Source organism: Staurois parvus, unplaced genomic scaffold, assembly GCF_062004578.1.
Source record: "Staurois parvus isolate SC_StPar_1 unplaced genomic scaffold, SC_StPar_1.0 ptg000392l, whole genome shotgun sequence".
Lineage (NCBI taxonomy): Eukaryota > Metazoa > Chordata > Amphibia > Anura > Ranidae > Staurois > Staurois parvus.
Window position 1 is genome coordinate 338362 of NW_028318188.1, and position 19660 is coordinate 358021.

The following is a 19660-nucleotide window of genomic DNA, read 5'->3' on the forward strand; positions in this document are numbered from 1 at the left end:
CAAATGAATTCCTTTTGGAATTGTTGGATTTTGCCCTTAACAATTGATTTCAATTTTTGGGAACCTATTATTGCCAGATTTGAGGGACCTCAATGTTGGCCCCCTGGGCACCAGTGTATGCCTGTCTCCACCTTGGATGGTGTTAGGAGGAGATTGCATATTGCTCCTCAATGTACCCCAGCCATGCTTCCCTCTAGCTGAGGTACATCGATGATGTTCTCATGCTCTGGAAAGGTACAGATCAGGAACTTCACGATTTTATGATCAACCTGAATGCTAACCCTCATAACATCAGACTTACATACACCGTTGACTATGGGGAAATATAATTGTTTGATCTTCTGATCTCTATTGAGGGTAGGAGCCTGAAAACCAAATCCTTTCATAAATCTACAGCTGCCAATACTTTGCTACTGGATTCCAGCCATCACCCACAGCCCTTGATATGGGGGATCCCCACTTTACAGTTCCTGAGTATTCGCAGGAACTGTAGCAGTGGTGATGATTATAGACAGGGATGCAGAGGACCGGTATGGGAGATTTTGTGAGAGGAGATACTCCCATGGGATTATAAGGCAATACAACAAAGAGAGGGGCTCTTAAATATTTGTACTAGAGATACGCCCCCTCAGCGTAGCCCACCTGTACCTATCATTACTCAATATGGTACACAGTGGGAAGAAGTACGGGCTGTCCTGACCAAGCATTGGCATATCTGGAATTATCGGTCCCAGACCCCTAATGGTTGCTAGAAGTGCTATGTAAGAAATTTGTTAACAGACCTGCCCCCACTTAGGGGTATGTTCCCCTGTGGACGGTGTCATATCTGCAGATTTATTGACTGGACAGATTCACAGATACAGGTGGACAAAAGGTTTATTTCATTAAGCAATTTATGAATTATGCAACAACAGGGGTACTATACATGCTTGAATGTCCTTGCAATAAAATATGTCGGTAAGACTAAGCACCAGTTACGAGTATGTACAGGTGAACATCTTGGCAGTATTACGAACAAGCATGATAGAACCCCTGTTGCTGAGCATGTTGCTAAATTTCATAATTCATCTCCTGCAGGAGTTAGGGTTAAGGCAATTTAATCTAATTTAATCTCTCCAACCGCAGGGGGGATTTTGATACAATCCTTCTGCGTAAGGAGATATAGTGGATATTTAAGTTAGGTTCACTTTCATCTAAGGGACTCAACACTGAATTGAGTTTACAGGTTTTTTTAGAACCTTAATCTTATACCCTCCCTTTTAGGTAATTGAAAAAGCCTGGTTAATCTTGTGTCGTCTGGAAAATCTCTTATATGTCAGGGTACTATTCTTTATCCCCTATGTTGATCATTCCTTATGGTAAGGTGGCGTACTGGCATACTATCAAAACTAGCAGTGCATGTGTTAATATGTGTTGTTTGATTCTATATAATATTTGTACTGACTCACTTTCTATACTTAATTGACATTGTAGCAATGCACAAAGTTTTCATTGATATTTTAGGCCGTGGCCCTTTGTGGGTTAATCAGGAAATGATGTGTGATCTCTATATACTGTAAGCCCTGGAGCTGTATGCCACAGCATCCTGCAGAAGCTCACGTGACTTGGTGGGGGAAACGTGTTGACATCACAGCTTCGTGATGCCCACTTCCCGGACACTCAGACACCTCCACTCGGCTCTTTCCATCCGCCGCGCCACACCAGACTGGCCATTGCAGCCTCATGCCTTTGCTTTCCTGTATGGAGTATGGGGTCAACGTCAATACACAGCTGACCCGGAATCACCGTATCAGTGACCGTATCTGGAGTGGTGAGCCCTTATATTGGGTCCAGGTTGTATCTGCATGGGGGTCAATCCCCCTGATTGTGACTGTGTTGGCAAGTTTCACATACCTGTGTATTTCCTTTATTGGCATGCAGCAGTATGCTGCACTCCATTATACTTCCACCCATGGATGGGTCACTGTCATTGGCCGCTGTTGTCTATATGTGACGGAATCATTGTTTGCTACCCTCAGTGACATTATTATTACAATTGGAGGTCATTCATGCAGGATTATATGCTAGTACTGAGGACATATATCCCCTCAAGATTGATGGACTGCCTCTATTATCATCCTTAAGACACATGTTTATGTGCTACCCATATATATACCAACCTAGGGGCCCATAATCTTATACTTTTTGCTTTTTTGCAGTTGATACAACTGCATTCATATTTAGCATCTTGCAAATAGGGCCTTATATTTTTCATGGCCTTACTTCTGTTTATTACATAATTTAGTGTGTGTGGAGTGTGTGTCTATGTGCCGGGGCGGGTGTTTTTATTTCATGGCAACTTTGTCATTGTGTTTTATCTTGTGCAGGGTGGAGGAGTAATTGCATTATTACATATTGGATGTTGTTAAATATTTTCAAGCTGCAGAACTGTTCAGTCAGATGTCTAACCTGGCTCTAGCTAATGCTAGATAATGAGCCCTAAGCTAAAACTAGCTATAGAATCCCAGACCAAAATAGACAGGCTTAACTAAAATAACAAGAGCTGCAAATAAACTCTATTGCAATAAATATACAGTAAGATGAACATGGTATCACAGATATAAGAAGCTACAAAAGAAAATGACTAAACCTAGCAATAATCCATTCTGGTCTGGATTTAGCAGCAACTTTTCCATGGACAGTGAATATGGTCTCAGACTTTCTCTCTCTCTTCCTCTCTTCACTTCCCCTTCTGGGCTTTTCAACCCAACAACCCAGAGACATGAAGTGCATACATAATATATCAGCACCCCAGGCATTTACAAACACAGACAGTAGAGGGCAGCAGATCACTACATTTGTATAGAATGGGGCACCTTCAAAACACATAAAATTTTAATATAGTAATAAATATATGGCAATGTTTAAGCTATAATATGTGTGATTTGTATGTTAAGACCTCATTTATTGTTATGGTATAGATAAAGATCTCGCCTCATATTATGGAGCATTCAGTGAAAAATTACATTAGTTCCATGGAGTTCCAAAGAGTTCCAAAATATTTTATGTAAGCTGCAAAAGTTTAAAACAAAATCCATATATGTGTCTATTCCCATGCAATGTTGTTTTATACAAAACCAAACAGTGCTATTACAATCCTATATTATTAGATATACAAAAATATAACTATAAACTGGATTGCATAAAGAATTTACTAAAACAAAAGTAAAACAATTAATAAATAACAAAATAAGCAGGGATGTTAAATAAGTTAGAAAATATGATGAATATACTGTAATTCATAAAGGAAGATGTCCAAACCTCCAAAAGTTTTCGTGCTTAATATAATTATCCCTAACAGAAGCCTGGGCTTAAAATTAAATTTAACATGAATGATTAAATAAAATATATGAGTTTTCATGAGTTCATATTGCACATAAATATATATATTTTGAGACTGTATGAAATGTAACAAACAGGGACTGTACTATAATCAAGCAATAAGGTAATAAAAACAGCCACAAAATCAGCAGCCAATTTATAAATGCTTTGAAATGTATTACATAATTCATAATCCACTTTGCACCACAGACCACCAGTGGCCAATGGGCATTGTTACTAACTATCTATATCTGCTACAGAATGTTCTCTCAATGATTAAAGTGGTTGAATGGAATATATACTAATATAGCTTCCTTTCAACCCTGCCAGGACTAAAACTGAGACAGCACTGCATTAGACATGTACATGGGATAATCAACAGTTCCGGAGGGCAAAGTTTTTCTTTACCACATCAGTTTGCCAACAACAGCCATAGCCTTTTTTTTTCTAAATACCATTGTTTCTGATATTGGGGGAACCCAAATTGAAGTGTCATTAGGAATGGACTCAATTCGCTATTCTCCCTGTCTCTCTTTCTGGATTGAGAACAATGGTGCAGGCAGGAAAGACTGTAGGCATCTGTACAGAAGAGGGTAATGTCGGAGAAAGTTTTGTTTTTCTTTTGTTGGTAGCAATCCTATCTAAACAAACATTTTGTAGAAGGTTAGGAAAAGAACAAAAGAGTATAAAAGACAAAAAAAAAATCAAAAATCAAAAGTGATATATACAGGGCTGTTGTTAGAAATCAAATCAGGTCCTAATTTGGCAGGCGTGTGGGAGCAGGTATACGGCCCCGAACAAAGACAGTGTGCATTCAGGGCCACTCACCCAAACCTGTCCACCTGCAACCTGACAAAATAGGACCTGTGGCTGTGTTCGTACAGCCGCTGCATCTCCTTTGAGTAACATGCGGCTCCAGCTGCATGAACAATCCACTCATTCACATATTCAAAGTACCTGTGTGAATGAGTCCTTAGGGCATGAGGTTGGGGTGGGGTAGTAAAAACCCCATGACTAAGCTGCACCTTTACCACCCACCAACCACTACCCCCTTTAGTAACAGAGGCAGTGGCTAGGGGAGTACATGTCATAGCGACAATGCTATGCTACTCAGCCATGGCAGAAATTATAGGAAGCAATGTGAACGATTCATCAATTTTTTTTAATAATTTTGGGGTGTGGTCTGGTGCCAATCCAAGATAGCCACTTAACCTCTCAGCTCTCGTTCATGAAGGTCCTGCTTCTAATTAGCTGGAGAGAACACCTGGCTCCATCATGGGGAAAACCTCAAGCAGTGCCTTGGCATCACAGTCCCATTCCCCAAGAGATTCCAGAACCCAGCTAACCCGGAATATTTCGTAGATATTCTGGACCCAACCTTGGGATGCCACAACTTCTGCCCTGGCCTCAGCCTGCTGTTACAGTAAGAGCCCGGCTAGCGCACAACACACCCAGCCTTCTTCCATCAGCTCTACTACTGACCAACCACCGAGCCTAAATGACCTATGATCAGTAGCGGCTGACATTAAAGACACTTTATCAGCTGCCATATCTACGCAACAACATTCTACCCACAGCACTGCAAATGGAGGAAGTAGAAAAGACCACAGCTTACTACAATTCAGCAATCCACCATGTACAACAAATATTGGATGCTCACAATTTACAACTCAGAGTATTACATTGAAACCTGGACAACCGTGGCCATTGACACAATTTAAGAGTAAGAGGTCTCCCTGAAACGGTTGAAGCCAACCAACTCTCACAGGCCACCATTTCAAACTTTAATGACCTGCTTGGCAGGCCTCCAGAAACCCCGATTGAAATTGAATGCCTCCATAGAGCCTTAAAACACAGAGGCAGATATACAGCTCCCTCCAGGGACGTAGTGTGCTACCTGGTCAACTTTAGGCTGAAAGAGGAGATTTTAAAAAGAGCCAGAGACCGTCTCTCTCTTCTATACCAGGGTACTGAAATCAAAATCTACCAAGATCTCTCCTTTCACTCTCCAACACAGGAGAGATTTTCACCTCCTGCTAGATTTGTTGCACACTAAGGGAATACAATATAGGTGGAAGTTCCTCTTTTATCTCTCTGCCTCAGCTCAGGGCCGCGCAGCTAATCTACGTATACCGGAAGATCTATGCATATTCTGTGATAGTCTAAACCTTCCTATGGTTGAACTACTAGAATGGTATAATGCCTTTCACATTCCAACATTAAGAAAAGTGTTCTCCATGCACACCATACCAATCAGGGATAAGTTCCACATACGCCGAAGCAGCCTAATCTCATGCCCACCAGCCTTCTCTAGACCAACAAATGGAGGTAGTTTGACAGCTTCCCCTGCATACTGGAGAACTTGCCATGATTGCTCAGCCTAAACCTTTATCAAGATATCTTGTTCAATCCTGAACTGCCTCACCTATGACTTCCCTCCGCCACTTGGCTCTCACTTCTTTTGAGCTTTCTCCCAACTTGACACCAAGACATTACTCCTTTTCCACTCCTGTTGAATACACAATGCCTCAGGCCTCCGCTTCTACGAAGTGGACTGATATCCATACACTCCTGAGAACTGAATCCACATAACAGTACAGGGATGATGACACCAACATGACACTGACACAAAACCTGGAGAGTAACACAGCTATGTCATAGCAATGTCACCTCCTACTTACCATTTCATCCAGAATGGGTCTAAAGCTATGGAAGAAGATCAACTGCAGAGCATATACTTTTGCTTCTGCTAACATTTTACAGTTTACTATTCTTTATCTTGAACATCACATCTTTTACCTTTATTGCTATGCAATGATATTAGACTTCATATGAACTCTAATAATGTTATGCTGGTTCCAAGGATACGCACTTTAAGCAACTCCCCTTTGCCCACTTAACCATCCCTTACCCTTTCTCTTCATATTCTTTTTTCCTTTTTGCCCCCACATCTTTCATATACCCTTCCTAAACCCTCCACCTACTTTCCTTTCCTTGCCCTACCCCTCCTCCTTCCTGCCCCACGTATTTACCTGGGGAGCTTAGCTTTACCAAAAGTGCAACTACTACTTCTATACATTTATCTTTTTTTTGTGAGATATAGAATGAAGGTTTTCTAAATGTGACTGCATAAGTCCATGTGGCGGCCAGGAATTCCACACTATGATGCTGTGATGAACACATCATGCTCTCTAAGAACATATAACTCCCCGCTCTCACAAATTGCAACTAACCCCAGACCTCTGAATTCCTATATATGTCTGCCACAGGGGCGGACTGACAACTCACTGGGCCCCTGGGCAATAGGGGATCATGGGGGCCCCTGTGTCCTTGCCCAAATTCAAAAAAGCCTATGAAAAAGGTACCAGGGGCATCTCATGGGACCCCCTACTGACCCCGGGCCCTCGGGCAGTGCCCGAGTTTCCAAATGGTCAGTCCGCCCCTGGTCTGCCACCTAGATTATACAGGTCAAACCTTGATACCACGATGCCACTTGTTCTATAATGTCCTGCTCTGTATTTTTGCTCTGGCCACCGACCTAGTATGTTTATATTTTGGGCAATAGACCATGGCAAATGTGGATTATGAACTAAGCTAAATTTCTACAATGATCCTCTGCATAGGCTCAATGGGATATTTGTTCTGTTAACGCATGTTAAATAGTTAAATTTTAACCAACTTTACATCCGCTCATATTAATACTGGCCCTGTGTGGTTTGATCTATGTGCATGGGAAGACATCAAAGCTATGGCCACAATACCTGTCATTCCAAATCCAAAGCTATTGATGGTTACCCCTCACTATTGCACACACGCGAGAGCCGGCCGCAACTTATCTTCATGTTATTTGAGTCTTATCACAGGAAGCAGCTTGAATGTGAATTATCAGGTTGATTCTCATACTAAGTATTGAATGCCAACACCCAGAACGGTGGATAATAATATTATTTTACTTTGTTATTTTCTATTCTGCTTGGTTATGCATTCCTATGTCACAGTATTGGCTCTTCAAACACTGTGTTTGTTACACCCTATAACAAAGACACTGTGTCCAATGTTTTTACGGTATTCTGGAGACTCATTCTTGCAATTGCCCCTATTATACCATAGGCTGCAAACCTCTTAGGGCTTTGGCTTTTCTCATAACCTCCACCAATTGAATACCAAAGTTGTCTCTTTGAACATGAAAGGCCTCAATATATCAGAGAAAAGTAGTAAAGTACTATCCTCCATGCGCAGCCTCAGAGCTGACATCATTTTCCTACAGGAAACACATTTCCGTTCAAATGCCATCTCCAAACTTTCCAATTATTCCTATCCAATGTCTTGCCATGCCACTAACTCACTGTCTAAATCCAAATTCCTGCAATGGCAGCTTAATGACTCCCTTGTAGATGAACACGGACGTTATCTTTTTCTTAAAGGATTTCTCCAGAGGAAACCTGTGACCCTAACCAACGTTTACAGCCCTAATACTGCACAAGTGGGATTCTTTAGAAAGCTTTCACAATTTCTTGCAAGCTTCCATATACTTGGGGATGACTTTAATGTCCCCCTTCACCCCCTGTTAGTCTTGCACTTCATCTCTCCTGTACAAACCAAATCCAAGACCTTTTTCTCCATGATACTTTGCGCACTCTACATCCAAGTGATAAGGACTTCACTTTTTTTCAGCCGCACATGACAGATATTCAAGAATTGATTATCTATTTTTATCACAGAAAGATCTCCTCTTCCTTACCTTAAAACTATTGAACCAATGTTCCTCTCGGACCACCACCCAATTACACTTACATTAACCTTCCTAGAGAAATTTCCCTACAAATAAAATATGGAGATTAGATTCATCCTTACTGACAGTGGAAGAGGATGTAAACCTATACGTTCTTGCCTACAGACATTTTTTGCTGAAAATTACATCCCTGATGTAGCTCCTCTTACCCTATGGGAAGCGCATAAGTGTGTTATTAGAGACAGACTACTGGCACTTATGGCAGCTCGTAAAAAGTCAAGACAAGCCCACTACATGGATCGTCTCAATAAAATACGGACCCTAGAACTGACCCATAAATAATCTTGGGCACAACAAACATACCTAGACCTACTCCAGGCTTGAACACCCCTTCTTGAGGAGCTTGGAAGTAAGGTGAGATGTAAATTTGTTCTTACTCAAAAGCTGTTCTCGAGCATATCAACAAATGCAGTAAACTCCTAGCTAGAGCTCTTAAAGCTAGAAAAGCAGGAACAACTATACATCTTATTAAAGACTCCCAAGGTCACTCCAGTGTGGCTACTATTGACATTGCATCTCATTTTGAAAGGTTATACTCTGATTTATACAATCTCAGATGCCTGAGGTGTCTGAAGGTAGTCTCCATAGGATTACATTAATACAAGACTTACAGCTCTTACAGCTCTAAAACCATCTCCAGCACTAATGCATGACAACTAGAGAGCCCCATTACAGAAGAAGAGCTCAAACAAGCTATTAGACAACTCAAATCAAGCAAAAGTCCTGGTTCTGGTCGGTTTACGAAGGCTTAATATAAAACTTTCTTTGACACACTTTCTGAACCTTTCTTACGAGTGTTCAATTCTCTATCCTCTCTGAAACATCCATCTCATAGACTGCCCACATCACGGTCATACCAAAGAAAAGAAAAGACAACACGTCGGTAGCCAACTATAGACCTATATCATTCCTAAACTTAGATATTAAGCTATTCGCTAAAATATTGGCTAATCGCCTGTTACCATTACTTCCCTCCTTGATTGCCAGGTAGGCTTTATCCCTGGAAGGGAAGCCAGGGGTAATACTATTAAGTATACTATTAAGGCTTTGAATTTACATCACTGGCTCACGTACTCGAAGCAATGCAGTTTCTTCCTGTCCCTTGACGTGGAGAAGGCATTCGACAGGCTGGCCTGGGACTACATGGGAGCCATCTTATGCTTTATTGGACTTAGAAACCACATGTTCAACTTTATTATGTCCTTGTACGACACAACAACTGCTAAGGTCTGAGTCAATGGCTACTTGTCAAATGCCTTCTCCATCTATAACAGCACATGACAGGGTTGTTCACTCTCACCAATCCTCTTTCTGCTCACTCTGGAGCCACGTTTGTGTCATCTTCAAGGCATTCCAGACATACAGGGACCAATGTTTGCTAACCGTACCTACAAACTAGTGGCATTCATGGACAACATTTTACTATTTCTCAGGGAACCTCACACAACCCTTCCTTGCCTCCTAAAGAACTTCTGTCCTTCCGTCTTTTATCCAATTTGAAAATTAACTTTACAAAATCACACGCCCTCAACATTTCACTTCCATCAGAAGTAGTTACCCAATGTCAAAGTAACTTCCATTCAAATGGCAATCAAAAGCAATCACATATTTGGGAATTCAACTTCCCTCCCGCCTGTCAGATCTCTACTCTAAAAATGACTTGCCCTTTCTTCAGTCCATTTCTGTAGACCTATGTAAATGGGACTCCTAAAAATGAATATCCTCTCAAGACTTTTATATATTATACAGATGATCCCAATTCACCTCCCCTTGACCTTCTTCCAGATGTACAAAAGCTCCTATTTGAAATTTCTCCGGTTCCAGAAGCACCTGTGGATAAGCTATTAACAACTTACTTAGTTGAAAGGGGTAATTGGCCTACCCAACTTCGCAGCTATTACTGGATCTGCCACCTCTCCAGGATCGTAGATTGGAATTTGCACGACAAGCTCAAAGACTGGTTAAATCTTGAAAGTTCCTTCTCCTCCCTTCCCCTTTGCTCATCCTCTTGGATATCTCACAACCACATTCCTGCTACCCTTAAGGAAAACCCTCTCATTGGCCCTACCTTACAAAGCTTTAAAGAGGTCTGCAGGAAATTCCAATTATCTTCTTCTCCAGGACTGTTAACTCCCCTATGACTTAACCCAGACTTCCCCCCTTGTATGAACAGCCAATTTCTGTTAGAGGTATGGCCCCATGCTACTATACAAGCTCATCATATCTTTGAGGACGGCGTTATATTACATTCTTCCACTTTGTCCACCCATATGCAGGGCTGCAAGCTCCCTTTCTGGACATACTTCCAAATCCACCATTTCCTCTGTGACATTGATCTCACCCCCTCAGTCTCCCTTGACTTTACTCCTTTTGAATCCTTATGCTCCAGATCCCTGCCCCAACAGCAGGTGATTTCCTCTGTTCATAGTATGTTGTTGGCCTCTAAGCTCCTAAATGCAAGTAAAGCATGCCAAGCTTGGGAAAAGAATCTGCAATTGGAGCTATCGACAGAACAGTGGGAACGTATCCATACTTCTACCCATAAAGGCTCCATCAATGTCACAACCCAGGAAAATAGCTTTAAAATACTATCATGCTGGTAATGAACTCCTACAATGCTTCATACGTTCAAGCTCACTATGTCCAACCTATACTGGTGTTGTTCTAAAAAAACAGGCTCATTCCTGCATATTTGGTGGACATGTCCAGCCCTCCAACCTTTCTGGTCTCAAGTACATGACATAACTTCACACGTCTCCACATACCCCTTGGAATTCACCCGAGCTCAGTTTCTGCTACATTATTCCTCCATACCTGTACATTCATATCAAAAATCTCCAGCTGTTCATATGATCAACGTCGCCAAACTTTGTATCCCGGAGCATTGGGGTTCACCTGATACCCCATCTATACATGAATGGTTTGCACGTATCATCAGGATTGCAGAGATGGAGGATTTGATCTGCATAGTGAATGATACATCCTCCACATTTTAGCATACTTGGGCCTGTCGGATTCATTTTCAAACAATGGACTGATATAAATCCTTGTTGGATCTGCCCCCTTTTTTTAAAATTGTATTATTTATTTTATTATTTATTGCATTTTTTAACTGCCCTTTTGAAAAGGCTTTGGTGAAATATCCGGCATCTAAGCAGACCCCTGATGTCTCATATTTCTCACATAGGTTCCTCAGTCCCTTTTTCTGCAGCCTCAGGTGCACAGATGAATGAATAGGAAACACTCTGAGGCTTTCCATTCATTCAGGAAAGGAAGGAGCCCTGTAACCATTATATAATTACAGACCTTTCCCCCCTCTCCATCCTGAAATATCATAAAACATCTCCCTGTGTGCCTGCAGAAGCTTCCAGCTGGAAAGGAGAAGAGGGAAACACTGCCGGGGAGGGGGGCACACAGATGGGCCCAGACAGCAGGGGGATGGGGGAACAGATGCCAGAGATTATCCCCCTGCAGCACAGCTGGTGGGAGGGAGTGGAGGAGAAGCCAGTTGTACTTCAAGGGAAAGCACATCAGCATGTCTTCTATAAGGCACTACAGCAAGCCCCACTGCTGGGTAAGTGTCTGGCCCCCTTTTGAACTAATGGGGCCCAGGCGCAGTACAGAAGGACCAGCTGTACTGCATTATCAGAGGCCCTGGATATATAGCAAATAGTGAATAAAAATAATTCTGATAATACAGAAAGTATACCATAACAAAAGAAAGCAGCAAGGCATCTAGAGGAATGACACCAAAAAACACAGTCATATTTGACAGTGAGAAGCAAAAGTAGATTTTCATAGTCCATCATATCTGTGGTGTGTTTTACTGTTTGCAGAATTTTTAAACTGACTTGTTAAGTAAATTGAATTGGGGCTTTCAATGGTTTAATTAGTGGATTAAATGTTCATTTTTTTTACCATTACCTACAAACTGCTGAGAAGGTCCACTGTATTTCTTTTGTTGTAAAACCTGCAGCAGTTTCTTTACAACTAATGGTTTCCTACAAATTCAATAATTCTAGGTAATAGTAGATAACTAAATCAAATATACTTTATTTTAAAGCAAATACTATATGTACACTAGCTTTTAGTTTGTGCAAAGAAAAATAATTATAATTGTTTTGCCTAAAACTACATCCATTCTTTATTTCCTTTGCAATAATTTTTGTTTTCATGGATATAATTTAGTTTACCTTAAGTACAGCAAATTATTTTTTTCATGAAATGGATGGTTGTGAGGAAAGCCAATGGGCTTATCTACATGCAATGAAAATGTAAATTTATTCCACACTGTGTATTCCACTTACAGCACTGTCCTGACTATGGTATCTAACACAACGTTCATTTACATAGCCTCTCAGTAAGCATCCCTTGAATAAGTCCTTGGCTAAGATCTTTATCTAGGACAATAAAGGTCATTTATCAGTGTAAAGCAAATACAGTCCTGCAGCAATTTTTATTATTCAAAAACATGCTTATCTGTCCACCTCACACATCAGCATTCTGATTTTTGATTTCTACACCCATATGAAAATGAGAAACAAGAAAAATGTCACTTCAAATTCCAATCTGCTTCACAATCACCACTTTCAATAAACAGAGTTTTCATTCTATGTTCCATGTAAAAATACTGTTTGCCTGATCCCTACTGTTTGACTGATCCCTTTTGTTTAAGGGACACTGGATATGTTTGGAATGTATTACACATAAATATATTTTAAATATGCTATAAAATATGTATATTAAGAGACTGGAAGCATCATTTCTAAAAGGTAGCATTATTGAATCTGGGATTGCCAATGCTATCAAGCTATAAAGGAAATAGTTTTTACTAAACAATACAAAGGGAAAACAGAAAAGGGGAGAATCCCCCTATATGTTCAATATAGGTCTAACAATTTACCATTTAATTATTAATAAGATTTGGTCCTCATAACTAATACAGCTATGCTAAAAAACCCAGACTAAGAGAAGTCTTAAAAAGAGGTAACCATCAGGCTCAACTCATATACATTTTTTGGATACACTAAAAATATATAAGGATTTCAAACAAAGGCTAGAAAAATACCTCTAAATTCACCCATTAAGAAATGACAGCAGCTGCCCACACATACACTGACACAGTCCACTGGCTAACACACGTATAGAGGGGGAATTGCCCCTAGTCAGTTGAAGCCATGTACCTACTCCCTCATATCTTTCAAGAAGTCAATGCAACTCCCTAATGGGCACTCCATACTAAGATGACAGAGGACTGTTTTGTCCAAAAGTATAGCCCCTAGGAGGATCTGCAGGAATAGCTAAAGCTATAGATGACACTAAGGTTACCTTGACCAAGCCTCCACTATATCACCAAAACAAAATCCATCAACAAAAAAATCGCAATACTGTTAATAGTTGTCCTATATCAATACCAGATGGGTGCTGAAAAATAGAACTGAGGCAGTATGTACTGAAAGTTGATGAATCAAAATGAATCTGTATAATTAAAAGTTACTGCCATATAACACTCCATCTATGGGGCTAGAAGTCTTCATGGCATTCAAACATTTAAAGAGTCACTTCTAAGTGGTAATTGGGGCAGAGGTAGCTACAGTGGCAAGAGAGCAAAGTCAGGCCAAACAGTCTATCCATGCAGCAGAGAATGGGAACTAGCATATCAGAAGCTAAACCACTTCACCCTCCTGAGGTACCGTATTTGCCGGCGTATAAGACGACTTTTTGACCCTTGAAAATCTTCTCAAAAGTCGGGGGTCGTCTTATACGCCGGTACACATGTTTAGGGGGGCTGCGGCATTAAGTACAGGGGTTTGCAGGGGCTGATGTCTCTTACCTGGATCCAGTCCCACGACGATCCGGTCCAGGAAGCGCGGCGTCTCCTTCAGTTCGGCCACTGGATGTTCGTGCGGCTGCTCGGCTCCGCCTCCTCACCGGTGATTGGCCGCCAGAACTGTAGCTCAGGAAAGGCACACAGGCGGCCAATCACCGGCGAGGGGGCGGAGCCGAGCGACCCCGCGAAATTTGAGTGCCGGAGCAGCAGGTAAGTGTTCTGTGTAGAGGTGCTGCTGCAACCACATATGCTGGCTGCAGCAGCACCATACGAGAACAGGGTCAGCAAGTCTCAGTGGGAGGAATAGTGCCCCATCATTGGTGTCACTGATACCAATGATGGGGCACTATTCCTCCCACTGACACCAACGATGGGGCACTATTCCTCCCCCCCACTGACACCAATGATGGGGCACTATTCCCCCCCCCACTGACACCAACGATGGGGCACTATTCCACCCCCCACTGACACCAATGATGGGGCACTATTCCACCCCTCACTGACACCAATGATGGGACACCATTCCTCCCACTGACATCAATGATGGGGCACTATTCCTGCCACTGATACCAATGATGGGGCACCATTCCTGCCACTGATACCAATGATGGGGCACCTATTCCCCCCATTGATACCAATGATGGGGCACTATTCCTGCCACTGATACCAATGATGGGGCACTATTCCTCCCACTGACACCAATGATGGGGCACTGTTCCTCCACTGATACTAATGATAGGGCACTATTCCCCCCACTGATACCAATGATGGGGCACTATTCCTGCCACTGATACCAATGATGGGGCACTATTCCTCCCACTGACACCAATGATGGAGCACTATTCCTCCACTGATACTAATGATAGGGCACTATTCCTGCCACTAATGCCAATGATGGGGCACTATTCCTCCCACTGACATCAATGATGGGGCACTATTCCTCCCACTGGTGTGCATTGGAAGAGGGGTAGTCTTATACAGCGAGTATAGCCCAAACACTACATTGTAGCAGGAAAAGTAGGGGGGTCGTCTTATACGCCCAGTCGTCTTATACGCCGGCAAATACGGTAACTTCTTTTTAATACTTCTCTTAGATTGTTTTTTTTTACATATTACACATCGGGTATAGAAAAAATTCCAAAGGGCCACAAGGAATCACCAATTTATAACCAAAAAGCTCATTGAGGCCACTTTATCATTTTAAAAACTTATGATTAATAAAATTTTGTTTTAAAATGATCTTATCCAAATTCTATTACAGTATTGATTATAAGAGCAACAGCTAAGTGATATGACACTAGGCTAATCTATGATCAATGTAAGCATTTATCACAGCATACTGTAAGTGGAATCATTTTTGTATGGTAAAGAGTAAATTTATTAAAGAAATGAATATAATATACTGTAAGTGTTATATCATATTTTTAATTTAGAGATTCATTGAGCATGCTCACCTACTTTGGGTTTTCATAAAGTACACCAGGTGTTTTATTGTTCCCCCTGGGATGTTTTACTGGTCTGTAAATCCTCCATGTGATATTTGGAAGGGCAAATGTGCAATGTAAGAGTATAAAAACTAAAATCTAAAATGTTAATGTTTCAAGGTTATGAAAATGTAAATTAATCATAACTGTCATTGATATTATATATTATATTAACCTATCCTCCTGAAGAAGATAACTTGAAAATGTGTTGAGTCAAAAGTCCACTTCCATTATGTCTATATGTGGTTTGATGATTGATGAATTGGAAAGGTGAATAAACAAAACAAACAGGACAATGTAACATGTACTGAGGGAAGAGGTCACATAAAGAAGGTTTCTATGCAACTTGCTCAAGTTAGGACATAGTGTATAAGTTACTACAATTGGTCTTTCCCTGTGCATAAGGATTTTTACATGATTTTTTTTTTAATCATGAAATACCATCTGTATGTTTTTTGTTTTTTTTTACTAATATAAGAAGTAGCTTATTTGGCACCATTAAAGTACTTTGTATGTAAAATACACATCAGGTCTAACTGGGACTTCTATAAACAGTACCATACATTTATGTTAATACATTTTTACCCTTGTCCAATCCCATGCAGCCCTTTCCATCAGTGTAAAGAGCTTAGTCTCCACTTCCTCATTAACACTGGAAGCGCTGTAACAAACCTCAATAATTACCTTTGCAGTATGCACAACTATATGCAACTCCACTAACAATGCCTCAGCACCATCACACTCTCCATTAACAAGGTCCTCTTTCACAGTCACTTTTTTGTGAGATCACTTCTCACAAAGACAGATACTGCCACCTCTCTGTTGTACTCTGTTTCCTGAAAGAGAGCAAAGCCAGGATTATTAACAGCCTTATCTTGTGAAGAATGAAGCCAATATTCAACAATACCAATTAAATCAGCCTTCTGGCATTGGTGAACAAACACTGTAATTTATTGTTGCATTTTACATTTGAATAAGCCATGTTTTTTTTATAGTACAAATAGTATGGAAAACTCTTATTTTCTACTATAGTCCTTCATCTTTTCCTATTCCATCTTCCATTAAGGGGTGACACCTTCCTGACTTATCTGCCTTATTATATTCTAACTCTCTCTCCCCCTAAATCCTAGTTTAAATACTCCTCCAACCTTACCATAAATCTTTCCCATAGCACAGCAGATTCCTCTCTGGAGCAAACTATCTTTAACATATAGCACCATGTGCTAATGACCAGAGTAACTCCAGGCAGATTCAGAAGTGAGTTGACATCTGAACAGTGAAACCCCTGTTGCTGTATAGCTGGAACTGATGAATGGTTGGAATGATGATGGAATGGTTAAACAGGCTGTAAAACAGCTGGGAAACACAACTCAACACAGTGTGTCAGATCACTCAGAGGACTGTAGGTTAGTACAATCTTCTGCATGATTGGATACACTTTGGATATACATATGCAAACTATTGGAGTTACAGCCTGTGTTAATCACTGCAGTTTTTAGAGATTCTAAGCATTAGTGTATAAAACTCTCACAGCTAAGAGGCATTCGATAACATGATGCATCTATTTAAACATACAGAGGTTGATTTACTAAAGTTAAATTGTCTGTTCACTTTGAAAAAGGAAAATTCAATGGAAGTTTCCCTCTGCTTAGTAAATATAGAGGTAAAAATTAATATTTTTAATGAATATCCAATCATGTGCAATGAAAATGAAAAAAAAACTTTTTTTTTTTTTTTTGCAGGAACATGTTTGGAAGATGGAACTCAATCAGAGCTTCACCTCATTCACACCAAGCTTAAGGGAAATTCCCTTGCAAAGTGAAAATAATCAGGCAAAGTGAAAATACCCTTGCAAAATAAAATGTCTATCTGCCCATAATAAATCATCACCTTAGTATTTGAATTGTCAGTGTGTATATGTAGTAAAAAGTGAAGAGAGAGGAGAGGTGCTTGTAGGGGTAGACAGAGAAGGCCAGGAAAAAGGGAGGGGAGAGGGGAGGTTTGGGGAATGGTCTTGCATGGGCCAGTAGTCCAGAAGCTGAGAGGCAGCTGTGGCTAGCTTCAGACCAATAGCAGAGTTTGGTCAATATTCAGGTAAGCATTATATGATATCCAAGGGTTCCAGACCTTCAGAAATTTGAAGTTTGGCATGGGAGTCTTCGAGAATGAGCAGTTTGGCACTCCGCCCCCCCCCTCCCCCCCCACACACACACACTTCTGCAGCAATGTCTGTAACTGGCACCAAGGAGCATCCTTCATTGGCAGCACCATCATCTTTATATTATGTACTGTCCACAGAATCTTTTGTACATTACAATTTACTCTGCCTACCATTTCCATGTTTTATGTTACTGTCCTTTGGTACATTTCCTGAATGGTAGCACCTCTGCACACATAGCTGTTTATCTTTTTTTTTGTACCGTTATTGTGCTTCTGTATATACTCTTTTGAAAAATCTCAAAAACCAAATAAATTCTTTGTGAAACAAAAACTGAAAACAGATTCACGCTCTTAATAAATCACACCATAGGCTTTACTGGCTATCAAACACAGTCCCTGCCTGAGGCCATACTCCTCTGATGCATGTCAATCCCATTGGGATTACAGTATTTGCAGATCTCTACAAACAAGCCCAGTCGGGGTGAAACCTGTCAGAGAGGCATGGTTTAAGGCAGAGACTATGTTTTGAAACCAGCTATACTGAAAAAAATGCTATGGTGTGATTTATACAAATGTGGCTCCGTCTCCACATTCTGCTACATATGCTATGCAAGACATGCTATTGAGAGCCGGCACCTAATTCAGTTACGGCATCTGAGGAGCAGCTTTACAGGACTTAAAGTGGTGCAGTTTCTTGCAGGACTTCTACTACTAGTGTGTATTTTTTGATAGGCGAGCAGAAGTATATTGGATATATGGATGTTCAGCGACACTACCAATAAAATGTCAGTATTGCAGTTCAGGACAGTGACATTATATAATGCTATAGATAGGTACTTTAACTTTAAAGGATAAGCTCACCTTCAGGAACATATTACATGTTCCACCAGTTTAACATGTTCCCGCTCCTGCAGCTGCTCGCCAATCCAAACCTGTTAGAATATTAAAGTTATGAAAAGACTGTTATTATTCTTGTGTCCTTAGGTGATAGTAGGAATAAATCATTTTCAAGAGCTAGCTAAGAAAGATAAGTGTGACTTTATGTGATCAAACAAAAGAGACAAAGTCAATACAAACATAACAGTTTCTGTCAGGGATCCCCGCGATCCGTCCCTCGATGGTCCCGGCGCAGGCGCACTGCTCCTCCCAGTACACGGGCACTAGGTCCGGGCCGGCCGCGGCGTTCGAGTTCGCGCATGCGCAGTAGAAGCCGCGGCCGCCCGCTGGGCACCAATGGCAGCGCAGGGCGGGATATTTAAAGGTCCCTGAGCTGTCATTTCGTTGCCTTCTGGTCTTACCTGCATTCCTGATCCTGTGAACCTGTATCCTGTAAGTTATTGACCCGGATTGCTCTTGACCTTGCTGATTTCTCCTGCCCAGACCCTTGCTTGCCTGACCTCTCTCCCTGGATGCCCCTCTGTAGATCTGACCTCCTGTTGCTGACCTGGCGTGTGACCCGACGATTCTCTGCCTGCTCCCTTGTACCTTACCGTCCTCTACATTACCGACTCGGCCTGTCTGACTACGCACTCGCTCAGCCATCCATCCATCCATCCCATCAGGGTCACCCGACCTCCTCACATTTGGCTCTCCCTGGTTGGAACCCCTGGCGGACACCCCTACCACTGACAGGTGTGCTCAGTAGAGGCGACCTGGTCTCAGGGTACTACAAGTCCATCCCCACCATCAGGGGCCCTGGTGAACAAGTACCCTGGGGCTTAGATTCCGCGCTCTGGGCACGCCTGACCGGTGGAGTGCTAGTGGTGCCGCTCGGCGGTCCCTCACAGTACCAGAAGGCCATGACTGAGCCTCGAGGAGGACTCACCCCGTTGGACGAGGTGTGCAGGCACCTGTCTACCCTGACGCAAGCTGTAAACACATTACAGGACAGATGTCTGCAGATCGAGAATCGGTTTCAGGCCTGCACCATATCTGTTCCTGTTTCACAGGCCCCGGCTCCTGCACCTCCAGTCGCAGCAGCCCACGAGCCGGCTCCTGGGCCTCCCACATCACTCCCTATGGCGGAACCCCGAG